Source organism: Cupressus sempervirens, chromosome 11, assembly GCF_028749045.1.
Source record: "Cupressus sempervirens isolate cs-2001-9-10 chromosome 11, ASM2874904v1, whole genome shotgun sequence".
NCBI classification, from domain to species: Eukaryota; Viridiplantae; Streptophyta; class Pinopsida; order Cupressales; family Cupressaceae; genus Cupressus; species Cupressus sempervirens.
In genome coordinates this window covers 706,769,396-706,794,126 of record NC_143128.1, presented here as the reverse complement: position 1 = coordinate 706,794,126, position 24,731 = coordinate 706,769,396, and positions in this window count along the sequence as shown.

The window sequence follows — 24,731 nt, the reverse complement described above, 5'->3', positions numbered from 1 at the left end:
GGTAGTGGATAGATTTTTTAAGATGGCTCATTTTATACCATGTAAGAAGACATCAGATGCTGAGCATGTTGCTGAACTTTTTTTTAAAGAGATTGTGAGATTGCATGGATTACCAAGAAGTATTATTTCTGACAGAGACAATAAGTTTGTTAGATATTTTTGAAAGACTTTGTGGAAGAATATGGGTACTAAGTTGAAGTTTAGTTCTACATTCCATCCACAAATAGATGGATAGATAGAGGTTGTGAATAGAAGCTTAGGTAATTTGCTAAGATTTTTTGTTGGAAATAAGCCAAGTAATTGGGAGATGGTATTGACACAAACTAAATTTTCATATAACAATTCTGTGAATAGGAGTACAGGGAAGACACCTTTTGAGATTGTTACTAGAATGTATCCTAGAGGCATATCAGATTTGAGAGATGTTGTTGGTGAAGAAAACAGAAGCACTGGAGGAGAAGAATTTTCTAATTTTATGGAGTCTTTTCATAAGGAAGTGAAGTTGAGATTGGAACAAAGTAATTAGAAGTATAAAGAGAATGTTGATCAGTCTAGAAGACACCATGATTTTTAGGTTGGTGATGAGGTGATGGTTCATCTGAAGAAAGGAAGACTCCTAGCTAGAACATACAGTAAACTGAAGATGAAGAAATTTGGACCTTGTAGGATCTTGAAGAAGTTTGATAGTGGTAATGCTTTGAAGTTGAGTTACCTGATGACATGGATATATCTCCTATATTCAATATTTCTGATTTGTATAAGTATCATGAGTTAGAAGATGAAATTGCTATACCTAATGATTATCCTAAGAAGCAAATTGAAGAGGTTGAACATATATTGGATCAAAGAGTTGGTAAGAGCATAGGAGGAAACAATTACTATGAATATTTGGTGAAGTGGAAGAATAGACCAGTTGAAGATGCTACATGGATTTCTCAGTCTGAGTTGGATTCAGCTCAGGGTGTGACACTTGCATGATTCGGGAGAATCATTTTTTTCCAACCCTGGTTGTTTGATGCAAGAGCATCTTGGGTTTCTTTGTAATCCTACACATTAGTTCATTTTGCCTAGTTCCAATTTGGCTAACTTTGCTCACATTTAATTTTGGTATAGTTAATTATATTTGATGAAGGCTGACTTGTGGTTTCTCTATGTTCTAGAATTATCCATAAGCAATTTTGGCAAGTATAAATAGGGTGTTTAGGTTTAGGGTTAGGGCAGATTTTTGGGGAGACTTCAAAAGAAAAAGAGATATGTGGATTTAAAAAGCTGATTTGGAGATCTGGAAGTTGTACATTTCTAATTGGTCATAACCCAGAAGGCCTTACAACTGGGCATGTATGCTGAATATTTGATGAATCAATAAATATATCCTTCTTCTCTCTTTCTTTGGAACTATTCCTCGTGTTTGCTTCTATTGTGTTAACTCTTGCAGGGTGTGCCTTTGGCCCTAGTTATTCATCTCTTGCCTGCATCACATGGTCTCCCAATGAGTATAGTTTCTGATAGAGATACTAAATTTGTGGGGTATTTCTGGAGAACATTGTGGAAGAAGTTGAGAATAGACTGATGGATAGACTGAAGTGGTAAATAGAAGTCTAGGCAATTTTCTAAGATATTTATTTGGGGATAAGCCCAAGGGGTGGGATTTGATTCTACCACAAGCAAAGTTTTCTTACAATAACTCTATAAATAGGAGTACTGGTAGATCACCATTCCAAATTGTATATGGAAGTAGCCCAAGGACTACACCAAAATTGAGGAAGATGGAGCAAGGGGAGAGGACAAGTGCTGAAGCTAAAGAGTTTTTTTGAACATGTCAAGCGTCTACATGAGGAGGTACAGGTACACATTACCAAGATGAATCAACAATATAAAGCTAGGACTGATCAAAGGAGAAGACATAAGGAGTTCCAAGTAGGGGATCTAGTCATGGTACACTTAAGAAAAGAAAGATTTCTAGCCGGTACTTACAACAAGCTGAAGATGAAGAAATTTGGCCCCTACAAAATTTTGAAGAAACGTGACTCAGGAAATGCATATGAAGTAGAGTTGCCAGATGGAATTCACATTTCTCACATTTTCAACATTGCAGACTTAACAGAGTATCATGATGATGGTGCAGATGAAGAGTTGATGTTAGAGCACTGTCCAATTACTACTTCGAAGAAGGAGGAGATAGAGGAGATTTTGGATAGTCGTGTGGTTAGGAGTACTAGAAATAGGTAGTATGAAGAGTATCTAGTCAAGTGGAAAGGATGAATGATAGAGGACTCAACTTGGATATTAGTAGCTGAAGTTCCCCATTTGGGATTTCCTCTACCATTCATAAAGTGACAGGGTCACTTTTCAATCTTCCCTAGGTGTCTGATGTAAGAGCATGCAAAGGTATAAGGGAAATCTTGTGTCACCCAAAAAAACATACTTAGACTTAGTTTCTATTTCATGTGTTTTCATTTTTGGATACCCATTTCAGTCAAATAAAGGTTCCAACTGTCATAGTTCCACTATCAATGTTCTAGGTTAGAGTATTTGAACACCTTGGGATATGTGTAAATGCCAAAAAAATAGGAGTATGTAATTGAGCCATAATTTTGGTAAATTAGAGGGTTTAAATTGGCTAGATGAATGTAATTATAATTTAGAGAATTCCAGAAAAAGAATTAGGTGAAAAGGCCCCACAGTTTGAAAGTTATTGCAATTTTTTGATTTCTAGAGACCTCCTAAGAATGCTTCAAAGTCAGGTTAGGGACATTAAATGACTTTGAATAGGGCCAAAAAATGGGGGATGAGCAAAGCTGGTACATAGGGCTATAGAACACTTTGAGAGCTTTCTGGAAATGTAAATGGTTCATCAATCAGAGCTACAGTTCAAAAGTTATGCCTCTTGGAAGTTTGGTTACCATTTTTGAATTCTTCTAATTTTGTGCTGACTTATAATGTGACTTCTAGAGCCTTCTATTTGGTTGGTGTATGCCAACTAGAACTTTCTAGAATGTATTCCTAATACTTAACCCTTCAAGGTCTATTTAAGAACATTTCTAGCATTGTAAAAGGCAGTTCGGAGTGGAGTTTGAGAGAAGGTACTAGGAGAAGAATTTATCTCCAGATTTATGCTATTGTAAGCCCTTATGGCATGTTTTGAAGTCTATTTTCTCTATACTAAATGTATTAGCATACTTACATAGTTAATAAAATTTTCCCCTTTCCTATTGTGTCCATTCTATGCTTGGTTTGTGTCCCCATCAGTAATAGATGCTCAAGATTGATATAAGAGGCCTTTAAGGAGTCCAAAAAGAGGAGTACTACATATGTGTATGGCCAACACCTTAGAGAAAATTTAAAATTTTCCAACAAAGGAGAGTGGTTTAGTGATCTAGTATTCCAATTTCTTCTCAATACTAGTCAAGACTACATTCCAAAGATCTACAAAGGAGTCTTCAAAGGTAAAGGGGATTCTAAGAAATTTTTTTTTTTTCCATATCACACCCATTTCTATTGGTAGTTGGTTAGCCATGGAGGGCCAAGCAGGAAGGACTACCTATAGTAAAGAGTCTTATGTCATTAAATGGATGAGCCAAAGGTTAAGCAGAAGGTATCCAAGCATTGCAATGCATTAGAAGCATTTGCATCATCCTCAACGGGGGTGACAAAGGAATCATCCAAAAAGTGGCCATTGATTAGCTAGTTAAAATAATCAAGATGAGCAATGCCATGCACATAGCCCACCAAAATGGCATTGGCAAGCAAATAGAGAAACCCTCCTACAACCAGAACATAGAGGGAGAGAGAGAGTACAAAAGGGAATGCTTGGAGAATAGACCTAAATAATTCAAAGGTCTTATAATCCCACCCATTAATGGTAATGCACATAATGGAATCCACAATGATAATTTGTCGATATTTCTAGAAAATATGATGAAACCCCATAGCTTGTAAAGTTGCCAAAATGAAGGGCCACTCAATCTGGTCATAAGCTTCAGTAAAATCAATCTTGAGGACTAAAGACTAATATTTGGATTGATGAGCCCACTCCATACCATTCTATACTATGATGATGTTATTTAGAATATACATGGATTTAATAAATCCAATTTGTTAAGGATGCATAATCCATGGCAAGAGATGTCAAATCTTGAGGGAGATCACCGTGGCAATTATCTTATAAGAGACATTCAAAATCATGATGGGCCTCTAGTTATAGACATCATCTAGGTCACTAGATTTAGCTATGAATTTGATGTTTTCTTTGTTAATTATTCTCCCTAAGGACTATGAAAGAAAAAAGCTTCAAGATAGACTTTGTGCAAATTAGGAGCAATTTCTTCCCAAAATGATTTATAAAAATCATAGGGGAAGCTATCACATATAGGGGATTTATCACTTCTCATAGAAAATTGCTTCTTTAAGATCAGTGAGCATAAGTTTCTTCTCACAAAAGGTGCACTATTATAGTGCAAGTCTGTTAGGAGTAACAAAAATGCAAGATTGTAAGGCTTGGTCTCACACAACAGAAGTACCCTACAAAGTGAAAACATTCTCATAATGGTGCACAAAAGCTTGGAGAATATTAGGAAGTTCACAAAAAATTTATTGACCTTCCTTGATTATTTTTATGCCAACACCAGTGTGGCAAGCTCAAAGAACCTTAAAAAACTCTTTGGAAGCTTGTTCATGAACCTCCTACTAATGGAGACAAGCCTTGATCTAATTTCCATGAGTAACATATCTATCTACAACTTTCTTCTAGCAATGAAGGTAGGAAAGTTGGGTCTACAAATTCATATTAAAGGGATTCATGGAAAGGGCTTTAAAGGCCATATGAAGATCTTTAGTAGTGGCCTCATAAGATCTTCAGTGATACTTAGCCAATAATCTTCCATAAATTCTAAGAAATCCCACAGTGTGAATGATGGAATTATTCCACCATTGAATCCACCCAACATAAGTGTGGGGCCAAGGCTTAATATTCCAAATGCATAAGATATCAAAGAGATGGATGCATGGGAAATCAAAGAAGTATTAAGATAAAATTGCATTTTGCATGTATGGGACTAAGTTGTGTGATAGATGATGAAAAGGAATATTGGAGCATGATCTAACAAAGTCACATTTTCTGAGAGTGATAGGTAAATTTCTCTATTCAGAGAAAGAAAAGAAAGACTAAGTTGTAACCATATCATGATAAGGCCTCTTAAAAACCCTATCAATACTAGCTCAAAAGTTGGACAAAGTATGCCAAACCCCACCAAACCAGTGGTAATTAGTATTAAGACAAAAAGGCCCAATTTAAAACACATGTAGAACCATGCTTCTCTTTCACCAGTGAGTTATCTCTTTAGCTAGCTAGCCATCAAAAAGGTAGAAGTCCTTCCTTGTTAATAGCCAACTCAACTATATTAAAGTCCCCATGAAAAACCTAGGTGGTAGTTGGAAGATTACCCGCTATCGAACACCATAGGTGTGAGTGATCGATGACATCATTTAGAGCATAAAAATTAATAATACCAAAATAATGATTGTAAAAAGATAAAAAAATCTAGATAATTCTCTACATGGGATTTGAACCATGTGAAATAGATAAAGAAAGTAAATGACATGAGAGAAGAGTAACTACACCACCTCAACTAGCTTCATCTTGGGAAGAAAACATAGTACTCTCTACCCAAATAACATGATAGGTTAAGTTGAGAATAAACCCAACAATTTTGACTTCTTGAAGGAAAAGGAAATCGAGGTTACCAAGCCTATGCCTAATATTATGAACACAATTTTTTGAGGGGGATCTATTATCCCCTACACATTCCATGAGATTAAATTCATCATAAACCATCTTGCATGTCATCCTCATCCCCAAGAGGGGAGAACTTGTTATGAAAGAACAAAAACGAAGATTTAAACAAGGGATCTTTGATGGAGATGACCCTATATTTTTTCACATTGTCTGAAAGCTCATTTCAACCTTATAGGTTACACGAAAAATGAAGGGCCTGTGAGGAAATCATTGAGGCCATTTGTGGTACTCAGACCCAAGTGGGTCAAGGCTCGGTATCATTAAGATCTATCATCCCCTAAGAACTAGGGCTTGATAGAGGCATGAGCAGAGGAACCAAAGAGAATAGTGGAACCATATTGGAGATGGGTCATCTAGTATCATGTGATGAAGAACCTTCTCTAGCAGAAACCTTTCCCTATCCCTTTTTTATGACAATGATCTTGATGGTCTGCCTCATAATAGGTGTGTGATAATTATTCTAAAGACCTTACTTATGAATTGTATATTCAAATGCTTATGCTGCAAGAAAGTAAAATACAAGGATAGAACCTACACTAATGGTGTAGGAAAATAACACACTTAACTCTTCACTAAAATATATGCTAGAAATGCAATTAAAGGCTAACCTATATTTCAACTCAGACCATCCACTATAACTATTCTCATAGATACTCTAGGAGCACTCACAAAGTATGATGCTATTGGAAGAAACTTACAACTCCTATTTGAAATACTAAAAATGTTGGAAGTAAATCTACACCACTCTAAGATAATGCACCTTCCAAGTGAGCCCCCTTGGTCAACTTCTACTAATCTACTAACACAGAATGTAAACCAAGGATTATTTCATTATGTTTCAAAATTCCTTACATGAGAACAATACATAAAAATTGTGAAAACAATTCACCATGAGGGTCAACATTTTATTTTCGTAAACTTTTTCCAACCTCTAAAACTATCGATCCAGTTCCTGTAAATAAAGAATTGACACTCACTCTAAAACAAGAAAGAAAACAAATTGACTACAAATCTACTAGAGAAAAAGAAGGAAGCATAAGAATTCATGTTACAAATAATAAAGTTTGAATAACCAAGTCAACACAATAGTAAACACAGAGGAAATATAGCAACCTTGGAGTCCTGCATTTATAAAATAATGGCTCGTCCTTTGTAGTGGTTGTGCCTTCTAATATCATTATGGTTCTTCCATCATGACTTGACTTTAATGTTCCTCCTTGAATGTTGTTAACCATCTCCAAATCCTTCCCTACCAAGTTAGTTATGATGCAAAAATATTTGCAAACAAGCATAATCAAATTAAATTCAAATATCAGAACACACATTCTAATGGTTATATGAAATACAACATTATATGTATAATATTAGAAAAATAAGACATACTATCTACCCATATGTTAATAGGTCTATCTAGACTTAGTCATAGGTTCAACTAAACATAGGTTCAAAAATGTGTTGGAAATTTTAAAATAGAGTATTTTAAAATGATCATAAAATAGAGGTAATAACTAGCCTCATCATCTACCCCTTGATAGTTTTGATGCTTGTCCTCAAGTGTTGCACCTTCTAATCATTGATCAGAAATCTCCAACTTTAGTCCTCCTTCTCCTACTACTTTTGAATGTGTAGTAGAATCCTCATGTTCTCTCCTAGAATTCCCTTTTATGGTCCTCTTGCAACCTATCAAGTTGTTCATAATTGATATCATATAGGGGCCACATGAGCATTGGTGGTTGCATTGTTAAAGGACACTACAGTTCTATTCTAGCATACCTTCCCAACTGCATATATTTTAGATCTTGGTGAATGGTGGCCTCAAAGTTAATAGGACTATGTGGTTCTAATATTTTGAGTCCTTTAGGTAGCCTTCTTCATATTCTTTTAGCACCAACCATGGCTCTTTGAAAGGTAAAATAAGGCAAGTTATCATATTCTGCATATACCTTTGCTCTGGCCTCGAAGATTCATTTTCTTATCTCCTTGTGCTTATCCTCGTAGGTCAATCTGAACTAATTCCTCAAAATTTCTTATGGTTTATCACTGTCAACTCTTAATGGTAGGAGTTCTATTCTTTCCTCATCTCTATAATTATTCAATTATTTTTCATAATTAGCTTCATTGTGCATCCAAGACATTAGGGCCCTCAGATGTATATCTCTTATGTAAAGTAAAGGATTCCATTGAGTTTCTTTAGGGATAGTGAAATTATGAACATATAATTCACAAAGTAAATTTTGTTGATAAGATGGAAGAGTTTGGTATAAACCATAGAATTCTTGGGCTATCTTGAATTCTACTTTTATGTCTTTAAGGGTCAACATAAGCTAGAATAAAAGGAATTTTTCTTTTAAACAAATAACATAGATTCTAGGTGGTCTACAAATAATTATTTGATCAACCAATTTAGGGGCATGATCCATCTTTTATTTCTATTTTGCCAATTGCTCTCTTAATTCTGAAATTTCTTCACCTTGATATGTTATAACCCTCTTCATCTCCTTTTTCTCCTCTTTCCATAGGGTTGTTGTCATCACATGTTTATTATACAACTAGAAAAGAAGTACTTGTAGGGTAATTGGACCACTTTCTTCCTAATAATTATTTTTCCTCTATTACCTCCATGATTATTCTAAGAAATTTGTAAATCATGTTCACTTGTAGGGAACTAGGCCATTTTTCAAAGAATTTAACTGTTGAGATAATGGGTATTGCACACATTGCATAATATTATTATATTGTATTATTTTATTTTGTTATGTAATGTTGCCTCTAGATGGAAGTGCAACATGTAAAGATTTACATGGGATATACTTGATGAGTTGTATTGTAACATTGTAAAAATATTTCATGTAATTATTTAATATTGGAGAAAAATTAAATGCCTAATATTAAATGTGGGTTTAGTGGGTTAGGTGGCACATGGTTTTAGCACATGGTTTATGTAATACCACTTGGTGGTTTGTGGGACTTGCTACTATATAAGAAACCACAAGGGTAGTTGTTGGTGTGACAAGGAGAAGACAAAAGGCAAGAGTTGAGCAGGACAAGGCTTGACAAGTTAGCTAGGGAGCATTTGTGAAGGTTGGAAGCATGGCATGGGATGTGTGGATTCATGCTCGTTCATATAGTTTTCTCGGTTGTGACTATGGCCATGAAGGCTTCCATGGTTGTATTACAATGGTGTTTTTGTTGAATAATACATGGTGATGGATGCTTTTGGTGGTTGGGTTTTTCCTTCAATGAGGGTTTCCCAGGGTATATCTTATGTCACATTTTATGGGTATGTTGTCTATTCTCTTGCATGTGGATTTTAATTCCATATTTATTTTAGATCTATTATGGGTTATGTGGAAATAGTTATATTCTTTATTGCAAGTTTCCTTACATTAACAAATGCATTATTGGGGCCTTTTCATCCTTACATCCTAGAGTATCTTGTTGGGCTACTGTGAATTATTTTGGCTTTCATTCACCCCAAACCTACATTTCTCTTCACAGTTTTGAGGAATTTCCAAAACTCTAGGTTGATTGGGGAAATTATCTAGGACAACTTGTACTCGAGATTCTTTATTATGTGGTTTAGGTGGAGTAGAATGAGTTTCTATTGATACTTTAGAAGTTTTTTCTTTCATTCTAAAGCTTCTTCACATAGGGGTCTCCTCAAATACCATGACCTTTTTCCTACCACCTCTTTTTGGTGTATCTACTATAGGAGTGACTATTTTAGGACCCATCTTTATTTTATTTTGCTTTGAGATTGTGGTGTTTTTTTTTCTACTACCAAAGCTAAGGTTTCTCCTTGCACCTTTTATTTCCTCTTTTCTCAAGAGGAGGTAGGTAAATTTCTCTTTTGAGTAGGTAAAGGTACATTTTCTTTCACATTACTAATTTTGGTATCTTGGGTGCTTTGCTCAGTAGTTACGTCAATGGTGACTACATTTTCTTCACTAGGTTACTCATTAGGGGTAGCTTGAGGTTGCAATGTTTTACTTTGGACAAATTCAACCCATGACATGGGAGAGGCATCCCTAAGAGATCTCTCTATAAGAAATTTGATTAGGGAAAGTTGAGTAATAGAGTTGTCCTTCCCTTTTTTGGGTTTCCTCAGCACTAATACATAACATATTGCACAAGAAATTGAGAACATTCATTTGAAAACTATGCCATATATAATTGAGAAACTTAAAATGATGTGCATGTAAATATGAAAATTTTCCTTCATAGGTAAAATATCTGATAACGTGTACAACCAACTCATTTTATGTTGGCAAAAGAGGCATTCTTTTGCAACCCTACTTGGTTATATCCAATGGAGGGTCAGTTGGTATGAAAAATTGGGCCCTAGCTAAACTTGCATCATGTGCATTAGGGTAGTGTTCTCCCACTACTTGTAACTTGGTTTTCTTCTATGGAAACAATTGTTAACCCCCATATCATTGCTTCTCCTTCCTCAAATGTATGTATAAATATAGTGGTTGCTTCATCATTAAACTCTATTAGTTTTAGAAAATATGCTAACTTACTAAATGCATTAAATATTCTCATTCCCTCCACATCCAAAAGTAAAACACTATGCTCCACTGATTCTTGTCACTACAATTGTCCTCCCATTTATGCTTGTCAATTTAAGACTCAACTCTACTTGCAATATTACCTTTTTCCCTTCAATAAATTCAAGCTTTATTTTTTTTTTTGAAAATCACAAACCTTTTAACATTTTACATTCTTTTTCTGCTTAATTTTCATCATGAACAATATGTCATGAGTAATAATTTTTTTTGTTTTAATGAAAATAAATCATAAATATACAAAAATCTTCCCAAAATTGAATTTGTGTCACATCAAAAATTGAATTTGGGTCATATCATAGCCTAACAGTGAGGAATTATTTGGGAATAAGAGTACAACACATAACACTTGTGTACTATGGCAACTGGGTTATAAAGAGGATGTATAGATTTGAAGATCTATAATAAATAAATAAATATTTCATTGGGAATTAGTAACCTTCTATGCCCTCTACAAAACATGGACACATGTCCTCGCTTGTCATAATTAGCACAGGGTATGGAACTGGCATAACACTACAATAATACATAAGATATTAATAGATATAACCAACAAAATCTATCCTCTATAAATGAATAGAATTTTGACAAGCTTATACATGCTTAATTGATCAATGCACTTGATAAAATGTGGCAAGTGTTGGAGGTTAGTAGCGACAACATAAATTAGCAAACTCATCATGTTATTGAAAACTTTTTAAAATGATGACATGGAAGATGGGTGGATGGAAGAAAGAAATGAGATGGGTTGAAAAAGAAGAAACTAGAAGGTGAATGAAGAATTTGAGCTTTATGTGGACATAAAGTGTTTATTATGGGCATGCTCAAAGGAGTTATTATTAATGAGGTATAGGTAGGAGGTCAACACCTTCTGCTATATGAAGTGTTTCAGCTAGAAAATTGTATGGTTGGAACTGATGGAGAAACTCCTCTTTGGTCTATGGTTTGTGATAGAGGCATAACCTATGACTATTTACAAGCAATTTGAAGTGGACAAGATCAATAGTTGTTAGTTGGACTACTCCATTTTCAAAGACATACTAAATTACATAAAGCCCTAGCTATCAAGTCTGCAACTTTCTTGGATTCTCTTTGAAACAAGATTCATATAGAAGGGACCAATCTCTCACTTGGAAATGCTTATTACTAATATGTGCATCATGCCACTTCATTCACTATTGCTAAATGATCTCTATTCTTTCTAATGCTATCTTTCTCATTTCATATAGTTAGTTCAAGTAGAGAAGTCTCTCTTGTTGTGTTATAAGAAGACTAGTGTTCAATTCCAAAGTAGTGCACAGGGTTTTATGTTCAAATTCAATAGGCAACACTACTACTTTTCCATACATAATTTCAAATGGAGTGAATCTAGTTGTTGTCTTCCATGTGGTTCGGTATGCCTAAACAACTTTAGTTAATTTGTTGCTCCAATCCTTGTGTATGTGCATTGTCTTAGTCAAAATGGCTTCAATTTCTCTATTGGTGACCTTTTCTTGCCCATTTACTTGAGGGTGATAGGGGCTAGATTTGTGGTGCCTTATGCTATATTATTTCATAACCTTAATGATCAAGTTTTATTTAAATTGGGCTCCTTGATCTATGAAAAGTTCTCTGGGAACTTCATAGCAAGTGAATATTTCTCCATATAAGAATTTAGCTACTTTCTCATCTCTTTCATTTTTCATTACCTGAACTTCCACCCACTTGGTTACATAATCTATGCATACTAAGATGTAGGATTTTCCACTTGATGGTGGGTCAATTAGACCTATGAAGTCCATACCCCATTTATCAAAAGGTGTTACTACAATCTATGGATTGAGTGGCATCTCATCAATTTTAGTTGGGTGGCCCATCCTCTAGCATTTGTCGTAGTTGGTTGTGTAAGTTACTACATCCTTATGTAATGTTGGCTAATAATACCTAGTAGCAAGTATCTTTTGTGTTGTCATATTTCCTAAAAAATGGCATCCACATGGTTCATCATGAAAATCATGTAGTATGTCATATATTTCATCCTCTCTAACACATCTCCTCATGATCTAATTTGGTCTAGTATAAAAGAGATTGTTATCTATCCATGAAAAATAAAAGCTCTTCTCTACTAACTTCCTTTTATCTTTGTGATAAAAGTGTTGGGGGCATTCTATTTGTAGCCAAATAGTTTGTTATGTTTGCATACCTTGGTGTATGAGTTTCCATGTGGAACATGTGCTCATCTAGAAGGCGTCTTCAATGGGAGTTGGATCTTCATTAGCAATATGTAGTCTACACAAATAATCAACAACTATGTTGGACTTGCCTAACTTATCAATAATGGTAATATAGAGCTACTATAACAACAAGAGCCATCTTTCCAATCTACCAATTACAAAAGGTTTTTTCATTAAGTACCTTATAACTAAGTAGTCAGTATGAACAAAAATAGGATATCAAGTTGCACAATGTCTGAATTTGTTCATTGCATACACTACAACTAAAAATTGCTTTTCAGTTTCTGTGTAATTTAGTTTAGGTCCATGAAAGCTTTTACTAATATAGTAGATGGCATTTTCAAGATTAGCAAGCTTTTTTTCTAATGCAATACCTGCAACATAGTCTAATGCATCCGTATGAATATGAAATAGAATTTACCAATAAGGTCCTTTTAAAACTACTGCTATAGTGAGGAGTTTCTTAAGCTGTAGGAAGCCTTATTACATTCAAGTGTCCAAATGAATTTAACTTCCTTATTCAACAATGTAAAGAACTAGCTATTTTATTTAAATCTTTTATGAAACTCCTATAATAGCCAACATGACCTAAAAAAGATCTTACATCCTTTGATTTTGTAGGTATGGGCAATGTTAGGATTACCTCTGTCTTAGTTAGATCCAATCATATTCCTATAGTTGATAAGAAATGACCAAGCACTGCTCCTTCTTGAATGAGCATGAAACATTTATCACTATTGAGTGATAGATTATGTTCTTTGCATCAGACAAGAACCTTTTCAAGATTAATCAAGGCTTCTTCAAATGTGACTCCAAAAATTGTGAAATCATCTATATATATTTCCATGCAATCATTAAATATATCAGCAAAAATGCTAATGACAACTCATTGAAAGATTATTGGGGTATTACATAGGCCAAATGGCAAGAAAAAAATGCAAAATCACCCCATGGGCATGTAAATGTTGTTTTATCTTGATCTTTAAGAGATATACTTATCTTCTTATAACTACCATACCCATCTAGGAAAGAAAAATATTTCTTACTAGTCAGAGTGTCTAGAACTTGATCAATGAAGGTTAAAGGAAAGTGATCCTATTTTATTGCCTTATGCAATTCTCTATAATCTACAAAAATCTACCATTTCCCTCCCTCTTCAAGCACTATGACCAGAGGTGAGACCTATTTACTATTAGATATATGGTATATAAAACCAACATCAAGAAAATTTTGTAGTTTAGTTTTAACTATTTCTCTGAGGGCTAGATTAATCCTTCTTTGGGGTTGACAAAGTGGTAAGCACCCTTCACTGATATATAATCTGCAGGTGCATAATGTAGGACTTAACTCTTTCATATCCCCATAGTCCTATGCAAAAGCCTTTTCAGGTTTTTGAAGATGCTCTGTTAACTGTTTCATCTATCTAGAAGACAATTTGGGATTGACATGGAGATTATGAACTTTTGAAAACTCAATAGAAGTTGTGAGATCAACTATAGAAGCTTTAGAGATTGGACTTATATCTTGTTCACATGGTAAAATCTGATGAATAATGTTTGGCTCCTTGGCTAGAAAACCACTCTTGTTACATTCCTCATATGTAGTTAATTATAACACAGAACTGTCAGATACATCTTTTTCTATCATAGAAGTATTATTAAGAATACTCTAAATTATTAAATCCTCTTCCTATAGCTTCAGAAAAGACTATCTATGTAACATCATAATCTATGATATAGAGTTTAACTCTTCTTCTCCATCCCCTAAATTTGGTCATTCAAATGTACTTAAAATCTAGTTCTAGTTGTGCTAGAGGATATAGATCAAATTTCTTTGTTGCATGTCCATCTAATATGGTCATACTCCATAATCTACAACTTATATTTGCATCAACTATGACCATGGTCATCCTAAGATAATAGGGTAACTAGATGAATTGACTTTTGGGGATAGAATCATGAAATCTATAGGGTACTCTAGAGAGTCTAGGGTTAATACTATATCTTCTATCATCCCATTAGGATTGATAGTAGAAATATCTACAAGTTGTAGACTTGTTGGGGTAGCTCTTAACCCTTCTATATTTAGCCTTTTCATACTATTTTTAGTCATAATATTTATAACAGCACTAAGATCAATCAGAACATTTTTAACAGACTAGCCATTTGTAATCACATTCATAACTAGATTTCTTGGATTAGAATATTTAGGAATGACTAATTTTCCAAACATAATATGAGCCAATTGTCCTACAACATGGACTATGGTTGGGTCCTTTTTCTTTCTCCCTGGAATTTTCAAACATGCTTCTCTAATGGCTTTGCCATAAATAGGAACATCTTTAATATTTTGGAATAAAGGAATTTGGACATGCATGTTCTTTAGCTAATCAATGATATCAAAGGATTGTTCCTCTATTTGTGCAAGTTTGTGTGGTATGAGCTTTTTCAAAAAGGAAGGTTCAACTACTATTTGGGTTTGAGATAAGCTAGTTGTATTGGTTCAGTAAACCATTTGTGGCTAAAAAATTATAGATTCTAATGCTATAGGAGTATCTGGCATTTTAGTTATTAGAGGTGGTTTAGGCCCTAGTAGGGTTGTACCAGATCTCAAATATATATCTACAACTTTTAGAGCATAAGTAGGGTATTGCTAAGAATCAACAAAATACATAATTTATTGTGGCTATTGGTTATTTGGATTTGGTTGAGGTTGTACATGTAACCAAGTCTTCTTTTGAGATCCAGAACTTATAGGTGGTGGCATTAATGCAAGTTGTTGGACTACATGTGGTAATTTTTTATTACTAGTATTTTGGTTAGGTCATTGTTGAGGTCCTTTCCATTGATTTGTAGACTACCAATTCCTTTCAACTGGTTGTCATTGGTTCTGCTAATTGTACCATTGATTATTTAGCTAGTTTGGCTAGGAAGGTTGAGAATTCTAAGTTCATTAAGACTATTGTGGATTAGTTTTCCAAGCATTATTCCAATTGGGTTGACTATATTGTGGAGGACCTTGGGTACTACAGTTTTGATATTGATTACCATATAGTTTAGAATTTTGTAAAGGGTTTTGAGGCATGCTTTGATGTTGGTCCCATGGACGGCTCATCCTCTCCATCTATCTTCATGTAATTAGTTGTAAGATGCTGGTTCTCCATGCTAGTGACTAATTTGCATTATAAATCTTTCTTCTACTTTTGCCAATGTGGACAGTACTCAACTAGTCTATAACAACCAGTTTTCTTCTAACTAACTTCATCATTAACCTAATTGAATTATATTTCATTTTCACATGACATAGGATTCAACAATAGTTTAAAAATTGAATATTTAAGTCTATATTGCTTTTCTATTCTATCAAGATTATCATTAGCAAATAATTTATAAAATTAGCTGAAAATAAATACTAAACTAATTATAGTTGATTGAAATGGAAACGTAGATTTAAATGCACATGATCACCTAACTGATTTTAAGTATCTAACTTTATAGTAAATGATTCTTAAAGCTTGAAAAGAAAATACTAAACTTACAAGTTAATTAGAACATACAATCTTTATTTATGAATCTTCTATAATTGGTTGTCGAAGCTTTGGCTTTGGTGAGAGGAGAAGCATTATCATAGGCTTAATCTCCTAGCTATGGACCTTTTTACTTATCCCCACAAGTTCTAAATTAATAGAAAAACCCTCCCTACCCTGAGGTTGGGCTAGGGACATTCACTGATCCAACCATCAGAGTAATTAGGTGGGTTGAGGTTGACACAGTTATTTGAAGGAATAACTAAAGTGTCTAGACAAAATCATGATCAATTTGTTGTAGCAAGTCTACCTATTACCACCCTAGCCAAGGATTTCAAAATGTGAGTTTATAACTCAATCTCCACCACTGAGCTTGACAACTAATTTCAAAACTAGAACTTGCATGAGCTTAACATATATTAGATTGTAAAAAGAAGTAAAAAGAAACATTCAAGAAAGCTTGGTAGAGTAAAAATATGTTCAAATATTATGATTAAGATATTCTTTATATTCAAATTAATGTTGTGGTAGTCAACTAATCCTGGAGGTTTTACTAAACTAGATTATTAACTGCAGTTGACTTCATCTATGAAATATAAACATTTATGAAATGACTAAATGTGTACATTTGACCAAAATACAATGGGGTTCTCTTCCAAATAGGAAAATGACAAGCTTAAAATGAATATTTGGAAAAATAATGAATTCTAATTTGGTTTTCAATGAAAATGACTCAACATATTAATAGAAATGAATGAAAAAGATGGATCATAGCTTATGTGACACATTGTCACCATAACAAAGGAGACTCTCACTTGGCACAATTCATCTCTCTACTCTAAATTTGCAACGTGACTTGGAAATAATATTAGGAATGAGATGCTATAAGCTTCAGTGTTAAGTTGTAGTAATATGGAGGTAGAGACAAATTTGAGCATGAAGGTTAATTGATTCACTATTAGTGATACCCAAAACACAACAAAGGATGAATTAATAAGTCTAAGCTAACCTTACAACTACCCAACAGTTACAAAAGATTATGCTCAATTATTTATTTCAATCAACTAAAGGGAAAATAAAGAGGAGGAAAAATCTATAAAGAAAGGAAAATGAAGAGTCTTATTAAAATAATTACATCATTTATATTATCGTTTCATCTTGATTAAGTTTATAGGTACATATTTGCAAGGTGGCATTATTGGACTAATGATTTTTATATAATGGTGCCACCTTGTAATTATTTATCTATGATCTTAATTGAGATAAATAAAATAATATTAAGTGATATTATTATTTGATAAATTTATTAAAGGTAATAACTTTGTTTATTTTTAATATTTATATTGTTTTTACTTAAACCTCATGTGGTTCCACCAAGAAATATATTGTCAAGTCCTAATAACCTTGCCAGGGTGTTTTGTAAGAAAAACCTATCACTTTTGATGACTGAACCTTATGAGCATCCCCTTCCAATGACCTCATTTTGTAATGCTTCCCCTCTCTCCCCCATCTTCATCCTACAACCATTAGAACAACATTCTTGCCAAAACATCAATTCAAGATTCATAATTTGTTAAATAAAATCATCAAGTGATCATTAGGAAATTTTATTATAATAACTAACTCATTCATCATAAATGTACAATGACTAAAATTAACTACTTCAATTTCACATGAACATGAAGAAATAAAAAATGGCTATAACTACCATGATATAACAATGACTATAATGAACTAACTCAATTTTGTGAGGCCTCGCCCCGACCCATCGTAGCATAGTGATACATTACTACTATTTTTTGTTATCTGCGACTTGAGATGTCGGGACATTATCTGATGATTAGAACATTTTTTTTTTTTTTTCATGTTGTGTGATGTTACTTCCAGATATATTTGATGATTGTCATTTAATGATCTTGTATATGTATGTTGACGAAATCAGTAAAATTGAGATTTGATTCAAGATATTTCAATGGTTAAGAATTATGTAGGATGAAGAAACTCTTATTTGATGCATGTTTTAATTTATGAAAATTTTGATACATATACGTTTCTATACATGTGACTTTTAGGACTACTGATGTGTGCAATGAGTGTGCAGATATTTAGCCGAGGAACCCTACGGAGGAACAAAAAAAAAAACCGATCTCCATGTGCTAAAATTTGGAAACCCTATTGTTCGTAATTGTGTTCTTTCAGTGTCACTTGAAACTTGTAAAATGTTTATGTACTTAATTTGTTAGTTAGAGTTGTTAGATGGACCTATTTTATTTCTAGATTTTTTATTTTGACTCTAACCTCTTCCCTAAGGCTTTAAAACATGTTTTTTTTCTAACCTTAGGGTATGGGTATGGGTTAGGGGTCTTTTCCAACCCCTAAGCCCCTAGCTTTGACTTTTGAGGGCACTCAAAAAGTCCCTTTTTGCCTTTGTGCGAAAATTGCAAGTGGTTGTCATGAGTTGTCTTACCCCACCTCCTTTTTAGGGTTTAACCATGATGTAAGTTGTGTTAGGAGTTTCTAGAGTGGCTAAGTGGGTGGAGATAGTTATTGCTCTTTTGGGTGGTTGAGTTGGAGGCTTATTAGAGGCCTTCCTTTGTTTAGTGGTGGGGGGTTACCCAATCTCTACTTTTAGAGAGGATTTGTTGAAGCTTGAAGGAAGGAGGGATACTCTACTCAAATTGGTTCATTTCCATTACCTCTTTGTGAAGGTAGGAAACTCCCATTTTCCCTTATTCAGTGTTTATGATTGGTTTCATGTTCTTGTTACCTTGTTATTGTTTTACTGTTGTATGGTTGTGGGTATGTTGGGAAGTTTTGTAAACCTTGTTATTTTGGTTGTTTTCCTTTCTTGTTTATGTTTGAAATTTTGAGTTTCCTTGCATGGGTGTCTTGGTATTACTCACCCTAGGAGAGGGCAGAAGTGACCGATTTTGGGAGAGGTCTGTTTAGTTGGACTCCAACCTGTGTAGAGTCTCTTCTCAAAATGAGAAGAGGGATAAAAGGTAGGGTGTTATGGGCCCCTACCCGTCAGCACAAGCCTGGTATGAGTATGGCAAGTTTAAATGGAAGAACGGAAGTTCTTGGTTATTGGCCCCGATTGGGCATCTGAATTGGTGTTGTGCTTGACTTCTCCAGTTGGAAGAATCCACCTCTCCCTAGTCTTGATTCATTGTGAATCTTATTGTGTAAACCATGTATGATTATGCATGCTTGATGTTCTTTTGGGTTCTGCTTGGTTGTCACCCGATCAGTTATTGGTTTCTTCCATGGTTCTTGATATGAGATTTAGAAGACATTACAAACTCCTTGATTTGGATCATGAAGGAAATTTGATGAAATTATTGAAAATTGGGATTGAGATCCTATTGTAAATTGTATTTTTTTTTTAACCTTGTTATATATGGCAACGAAGCCAGGTTTTCTTCCTGATTCTTTCTCGGCTGAGCCTTGAATCAGGTTGATAATAAATAAGTGATTGAGAAAATTTTGCTTCTCTTAAAATTTTTGTATTCTATGTTGTCATATGAATGTGTATCAAAGATAAGATGAAACAATGATATCAAATTATGCAAGATTCAAATTGTAAATGTATGGTATTTCCTTGAGTTTGGTATGATTTAGTCTATGTAAGGTTGTGTGGAAAGTGAATTTGCAAGAACATGAAGGAAGGAATTATGTCAAGATATCCAACTTAAATCTGAAAACATGATAGAGAAATAACTTTGTGTATTTGGATACTCCTTTCAAAAGGAATGGAACATTATCATTTTGACCTCTCTTATTGTCTCAAATGCCTTAAGACTAGTTTAGTCATTATGTTGATCCATCAGCTTATTAGACAGTTAAATGAATACGTAGATGGCTATTTCATGTAATATGGTATTATTGAAATGCTTGGCCATTTGAGGTTCATGGAAATAATGAATTAGAAATTCATAGGAGAATGCATACACCTATTGTGGTAATATAATTGCAAAAGAAAAATATACATTGAGTTCAAAGAGAGAGTAGAGAAATTATCAAATAACCCAGCTACAGGATTCTGGAATTTGTATGGCAAACACATATTTAGTTGATTCTATTATAGGCTAATAAAATAATAGATTCCTCAATGAAATAATAAATTTAAAAATATATATATAATAATAACAATGCTTATAAATATATATATATATATATATATATATATATATATATATATATTTATATCTAAGCTACTAAAGTCTTTTCTCACCATATAATCTTTATGCATTAAGTCCTCCACCTGCTTGAAGCTAGCTCGTAGGAGGGTCATGATGACCCTTTTGTATTGGTGAGGATGTCAATCTCAGGTGATGTCACCCTATACTTGTGCAGGGGTCAACTTCCTTCTTGGAAAGCGCAGAGATTTTAAAACAACCATAGTATTTATGCTGAAGATATCCTTAGGGTCGATTGGTGGGAGTACCTATGTACTAGGCATTGTTGGAGTAGTGTCATCCTATGTAATGATGTCACCTGCCATGCTTCCCCTTTTTGGGTGCCAGTTTTGGGTTGCGTGAAGGTGTGTTAAAGATTAGACTATGTGTTTCATCCACCTTCCTCACCAATCACTTTCTTAGGGAGCTTTTGGTTGGTGGACTTGCTGTCCCATGTACTTGGGTCAGGTCCACTTGGGTCAGGTCCACTTGGGTCTGCGTGTTGCAAACCCTCGGGTTGCATGGGTATGCTTGGGATTCGCCCAAGCCCTTCTTGGGTGAGGAGTGTGTAGGGTGGAGAGTAGGGTTTAAGGAAAAAAAAGGGGTAGTATAGAAAGTTAGCAATAAGTGTTAGGGTTTAGTAGGTTAGGGTTAGCTTGTTAAGTGTAGGTTAGTAGGTTTTTATTTATTTATTTATTTTAGTTTGAGTTTTATTCAATATTGTAAACTTTTGTTAGAATGTAAGGGGTTAGGATAGTCCTAATTAGATTAGGTTAGGTTTGTGTTAGTTTATGAGATGTTAATCTAATTTGCTTAAAGTTGTAATTTTTAGATGTATATATTTCAGTTTAGCTTTTAATTTAGTTTAGTTAGTTGTTATATAATTAAATATAGATTAAATTGGATTTAGTTAATATTATCTAGTAGTTCTAGTCAGTAAGCAGTTATTTCCGATGAGTAAGGTTTCACTACCTAATTATAATTAATCATGTTAGTTTAATCGAGACTTGGTTAGCAATTGTTTAAATTTGTTTTTTTTATTTAAAACATTTTAAATTAAGTAAAATGGATATTTATTTTGGAAAGTTTCCAATTTCGTAATGTAATTAGTAAACTTAATTTTCAATTAGAAAGTTTTAAATAGTGGAAGATAGTGTCATTTTAAATAATTGTTTCTTATTATTAAAAGTTAATGTAATAACATAAGTTTATTGATATAAATCTGATAACTAAAGTTTCGAATCTTAAATTTTAATAACCATCCCTTTGTTTATAATCTTCAGACGTAATGTAGATAACCTGTACTAAAACTTCTACCTCAATCATATAAAACTTAGAGCATGTTTAATTATTAGTTTGTTATCAAAAAAATTTGTGTGTGTGTTTATGCCTTCAGGTTTTGGGCATGACATTTTGGCATCAGAGCGCCAGGTTTCAACACTAGGCACCTTAAACCATTTTGCTTCCTAAACTTAACTCAACTTTTAATTGTGTAGATGCCGCCTGTTACTCGCAACCGGCGAGGCAGAAGTCATAAGACTGGGGATGGTAGAGCGGGACAGGAGGGTGGACCACCACCACCTCCACCACCACCTCCACCACCACCACCACCACCGAACCCAAATCAGGACATAATTGATGCACTCCAGACTTTGATCGGTGTAGTTCAGCAGAGAGTGGTACCGATAGTTCAACTAGTCCAGCAGATTCCAGTAGTGGAAGCAGAAGGACCCGGAGGAGGCGGGTCCAGAGTCCGAGAGAGGACTAGGAGTCCCCCAGGTCCTATCCTCTCAAGGATCTCAACAGGTCCTATCCTCTCAAGGATCTTGAATGGCCCAACAAATTGGGGTGCCAACTTAGAGCCCTTTCCGAAATGAATCAGACTCTTGTGTGGTCGAACCCTCAGGAACACTCTATCACCAACCTGATACTCTCGATCTGTCCTCTTCACATCTGCATACTTCTTCTGCCTATCCTGTGCCTCTTTCAAGCGCTGTCTAATCAAGGTCACCTGCTGCTCCATCTCCTTTACTAACTGGGGACCAATGGATACTCGATCCTCGATCCTATCCCAACTCAAGGGTGTCCTGTACGGTCTCCCATACAAAGCCTCATACGGTGGCATACCTATGGAAGAATGATGCCCATTGTTATAGGAAAACTCGACAAGATGAAGGTATTCCTCCCATTTGACCTGATGGTCCATCACGTACATACATAGCATGTCCTCCAAAACCTGATTCACTCGCTCGGTATGGCCATCAGTCTGAGGATGGTACGCTGTACTAAAATTGAGCCTGGTGCCCAAAGCCAACTGCAACTCTCTCCAAAATGAAGATGTGAACAAAGAGTCTCTGTCAGATATGATCTTACAGGGAACACCATGAAGTCTAACAATGTCCCGCAAGAACACCTGAGCTATGTCTCGTGCTGTAAATGTAGTACGCATGGGTGAGAAATGGGCAACCTTGGTCAATGTGTCAACTATCACCAAAATGGCATCATGGCGACGAGATGACATAGGAAGACCAACAATAAAATCCATATATATAGTATCCCATTTCCACACTGGAATCTCATGCAGCTGGAGAAGCCCGCCAGGATGACGGTGCTCCGCCTTCACCCTCTGGCACTCGAGGCATCTTGCAATTATGCTAGCAATATGCACTCTCATGCTTGGCCAATGATACAACTGCCTCAAATCTGCATGTAACTTCTTAACACCGGGGTGTGCTGCATAAGGTGCTCTGTGAGCCTCAAGTACAATGAGCATGCGCAAACCCCCAATGGAAGGTACATACATACGTCCCCTATGCCACAAAAGTCCATCGGAATCCAAGGAAAACTTTGCAAACTTCCCTTCCAAGGGTCTCTGAGAATGTACTAACTGACTTACTTCTGCATAAAGCTCATCAGCTGATAAGTGCTGCAAAATCTGCTCTCTCAAGTCAGTGCAAGTAGTCACAGATGAAAATTCATGGCGCCTTCTACTTAGGGCATCTGCAACCACATTCTCCTTTCCATTGATGTAATGAACATCAAAATCATACTCACAGAGGAACTCCATCCACCTTCTTTGCCTAGCATTAAGGTTCGGCTGAGAAAATATGTACTGCAAGCTCTGGTGATCGGAATGAAGCTCGAACCTATGACCTAGAAGGAAATGTCGCCATCTCACCAAGGCATGAACCACTGCCGCTAGTTCTAGGTCATGAGTAGGATAATTGAGTTCATGAGTCTTCAACTTCCTAGACTCAAAGGAAATAGGCCGTCCTTCCTGCATAAGGACTGCTCCTAAACCATCTAAAGATGCATCGGTGCACACCACAAAATCTGCAACAAGATCTGGTACGGCAAGAATCGGTGCACTCGTGAGGGCTCTCTTGAGCTCTTCAAAAGCTCTACCACACTTCTCCGTCCACTCGTACTTCTTCCCCTTCCTCTGAAGAGAAGTGATGGGGTGTGCCAACCTAGAGAATCCTGAAATGAAGCATCAGTAGTAACCTGCTAGCCCCATAAAGCTCCTCAGTTCAGTAACACTGGTGGGTGCTGGCCAATCCATGATAGCCCTGATCTTTGATGGGTCTACTAAGACACCATCACCTGATATAACATGACCCAAATAATGTATCTCGGGTCTGAAGAATGCACACTTCGACAAGCTACCAAACAACTGATTCTCTCTCAGCCTTTGCAATACCTGTCTCAAGTGCCCTTCATGCTCTCTCTCATCATGAGAATAAATCAGAATGTCATCAAGAAACACAACCACAAACTTATCCAAAAAGGTACGAAATACTCCATTCATGAGGCTCATGAATACAGCTAGAGCATTCATAAGGCTGAAAGGTACCACGGTGAACTCGTAGTGGCCATATCTAGTACGAAAAGCTATTTTGGGGATATCACTATCCACAATCCTCAACTGATGGTAACCCGACTTTAGGTGAATCTTTGAAAATACTCGGGCACCCTGCAACTGGTCAAAGAGATCATCGATTCTGGGAAGAGGATATCGATTCTTGATGGTCACCTTGTTCAATTGCCGATAATCAATACACAACCTTAGTGATCCATCTTTCTTCTTGACGAAAATCACCGGTGCACCCCAAGGTGACACACTAGGTCGTATATGCCCCTTCTCCAAGAGTTCCTCCAACTGAGCCTTTAGCTCACTAAGCTCATGAGTAGTCATCCTATAAGGTGCTCTTTTAACTAGCTCAGCTCCTGGTACTAGGTCTATGTGGAAATCCACTGCCTGTCTAAAAGTGGTAGGGAAGGCCATCCTAACTGGGCCCTGAAGAGAGAAATTCAGACCCATGACAAAGTGATGCACCCGTAGTTTCTTGTCCTTCATGTATTCCACATAGGGAAGGAGCTTGAGAAACCTACTCTCGTACTGAGCCACTATAAGGTCTCTCTGATAAAGAGAATGGAACTCCTCTATCTGCT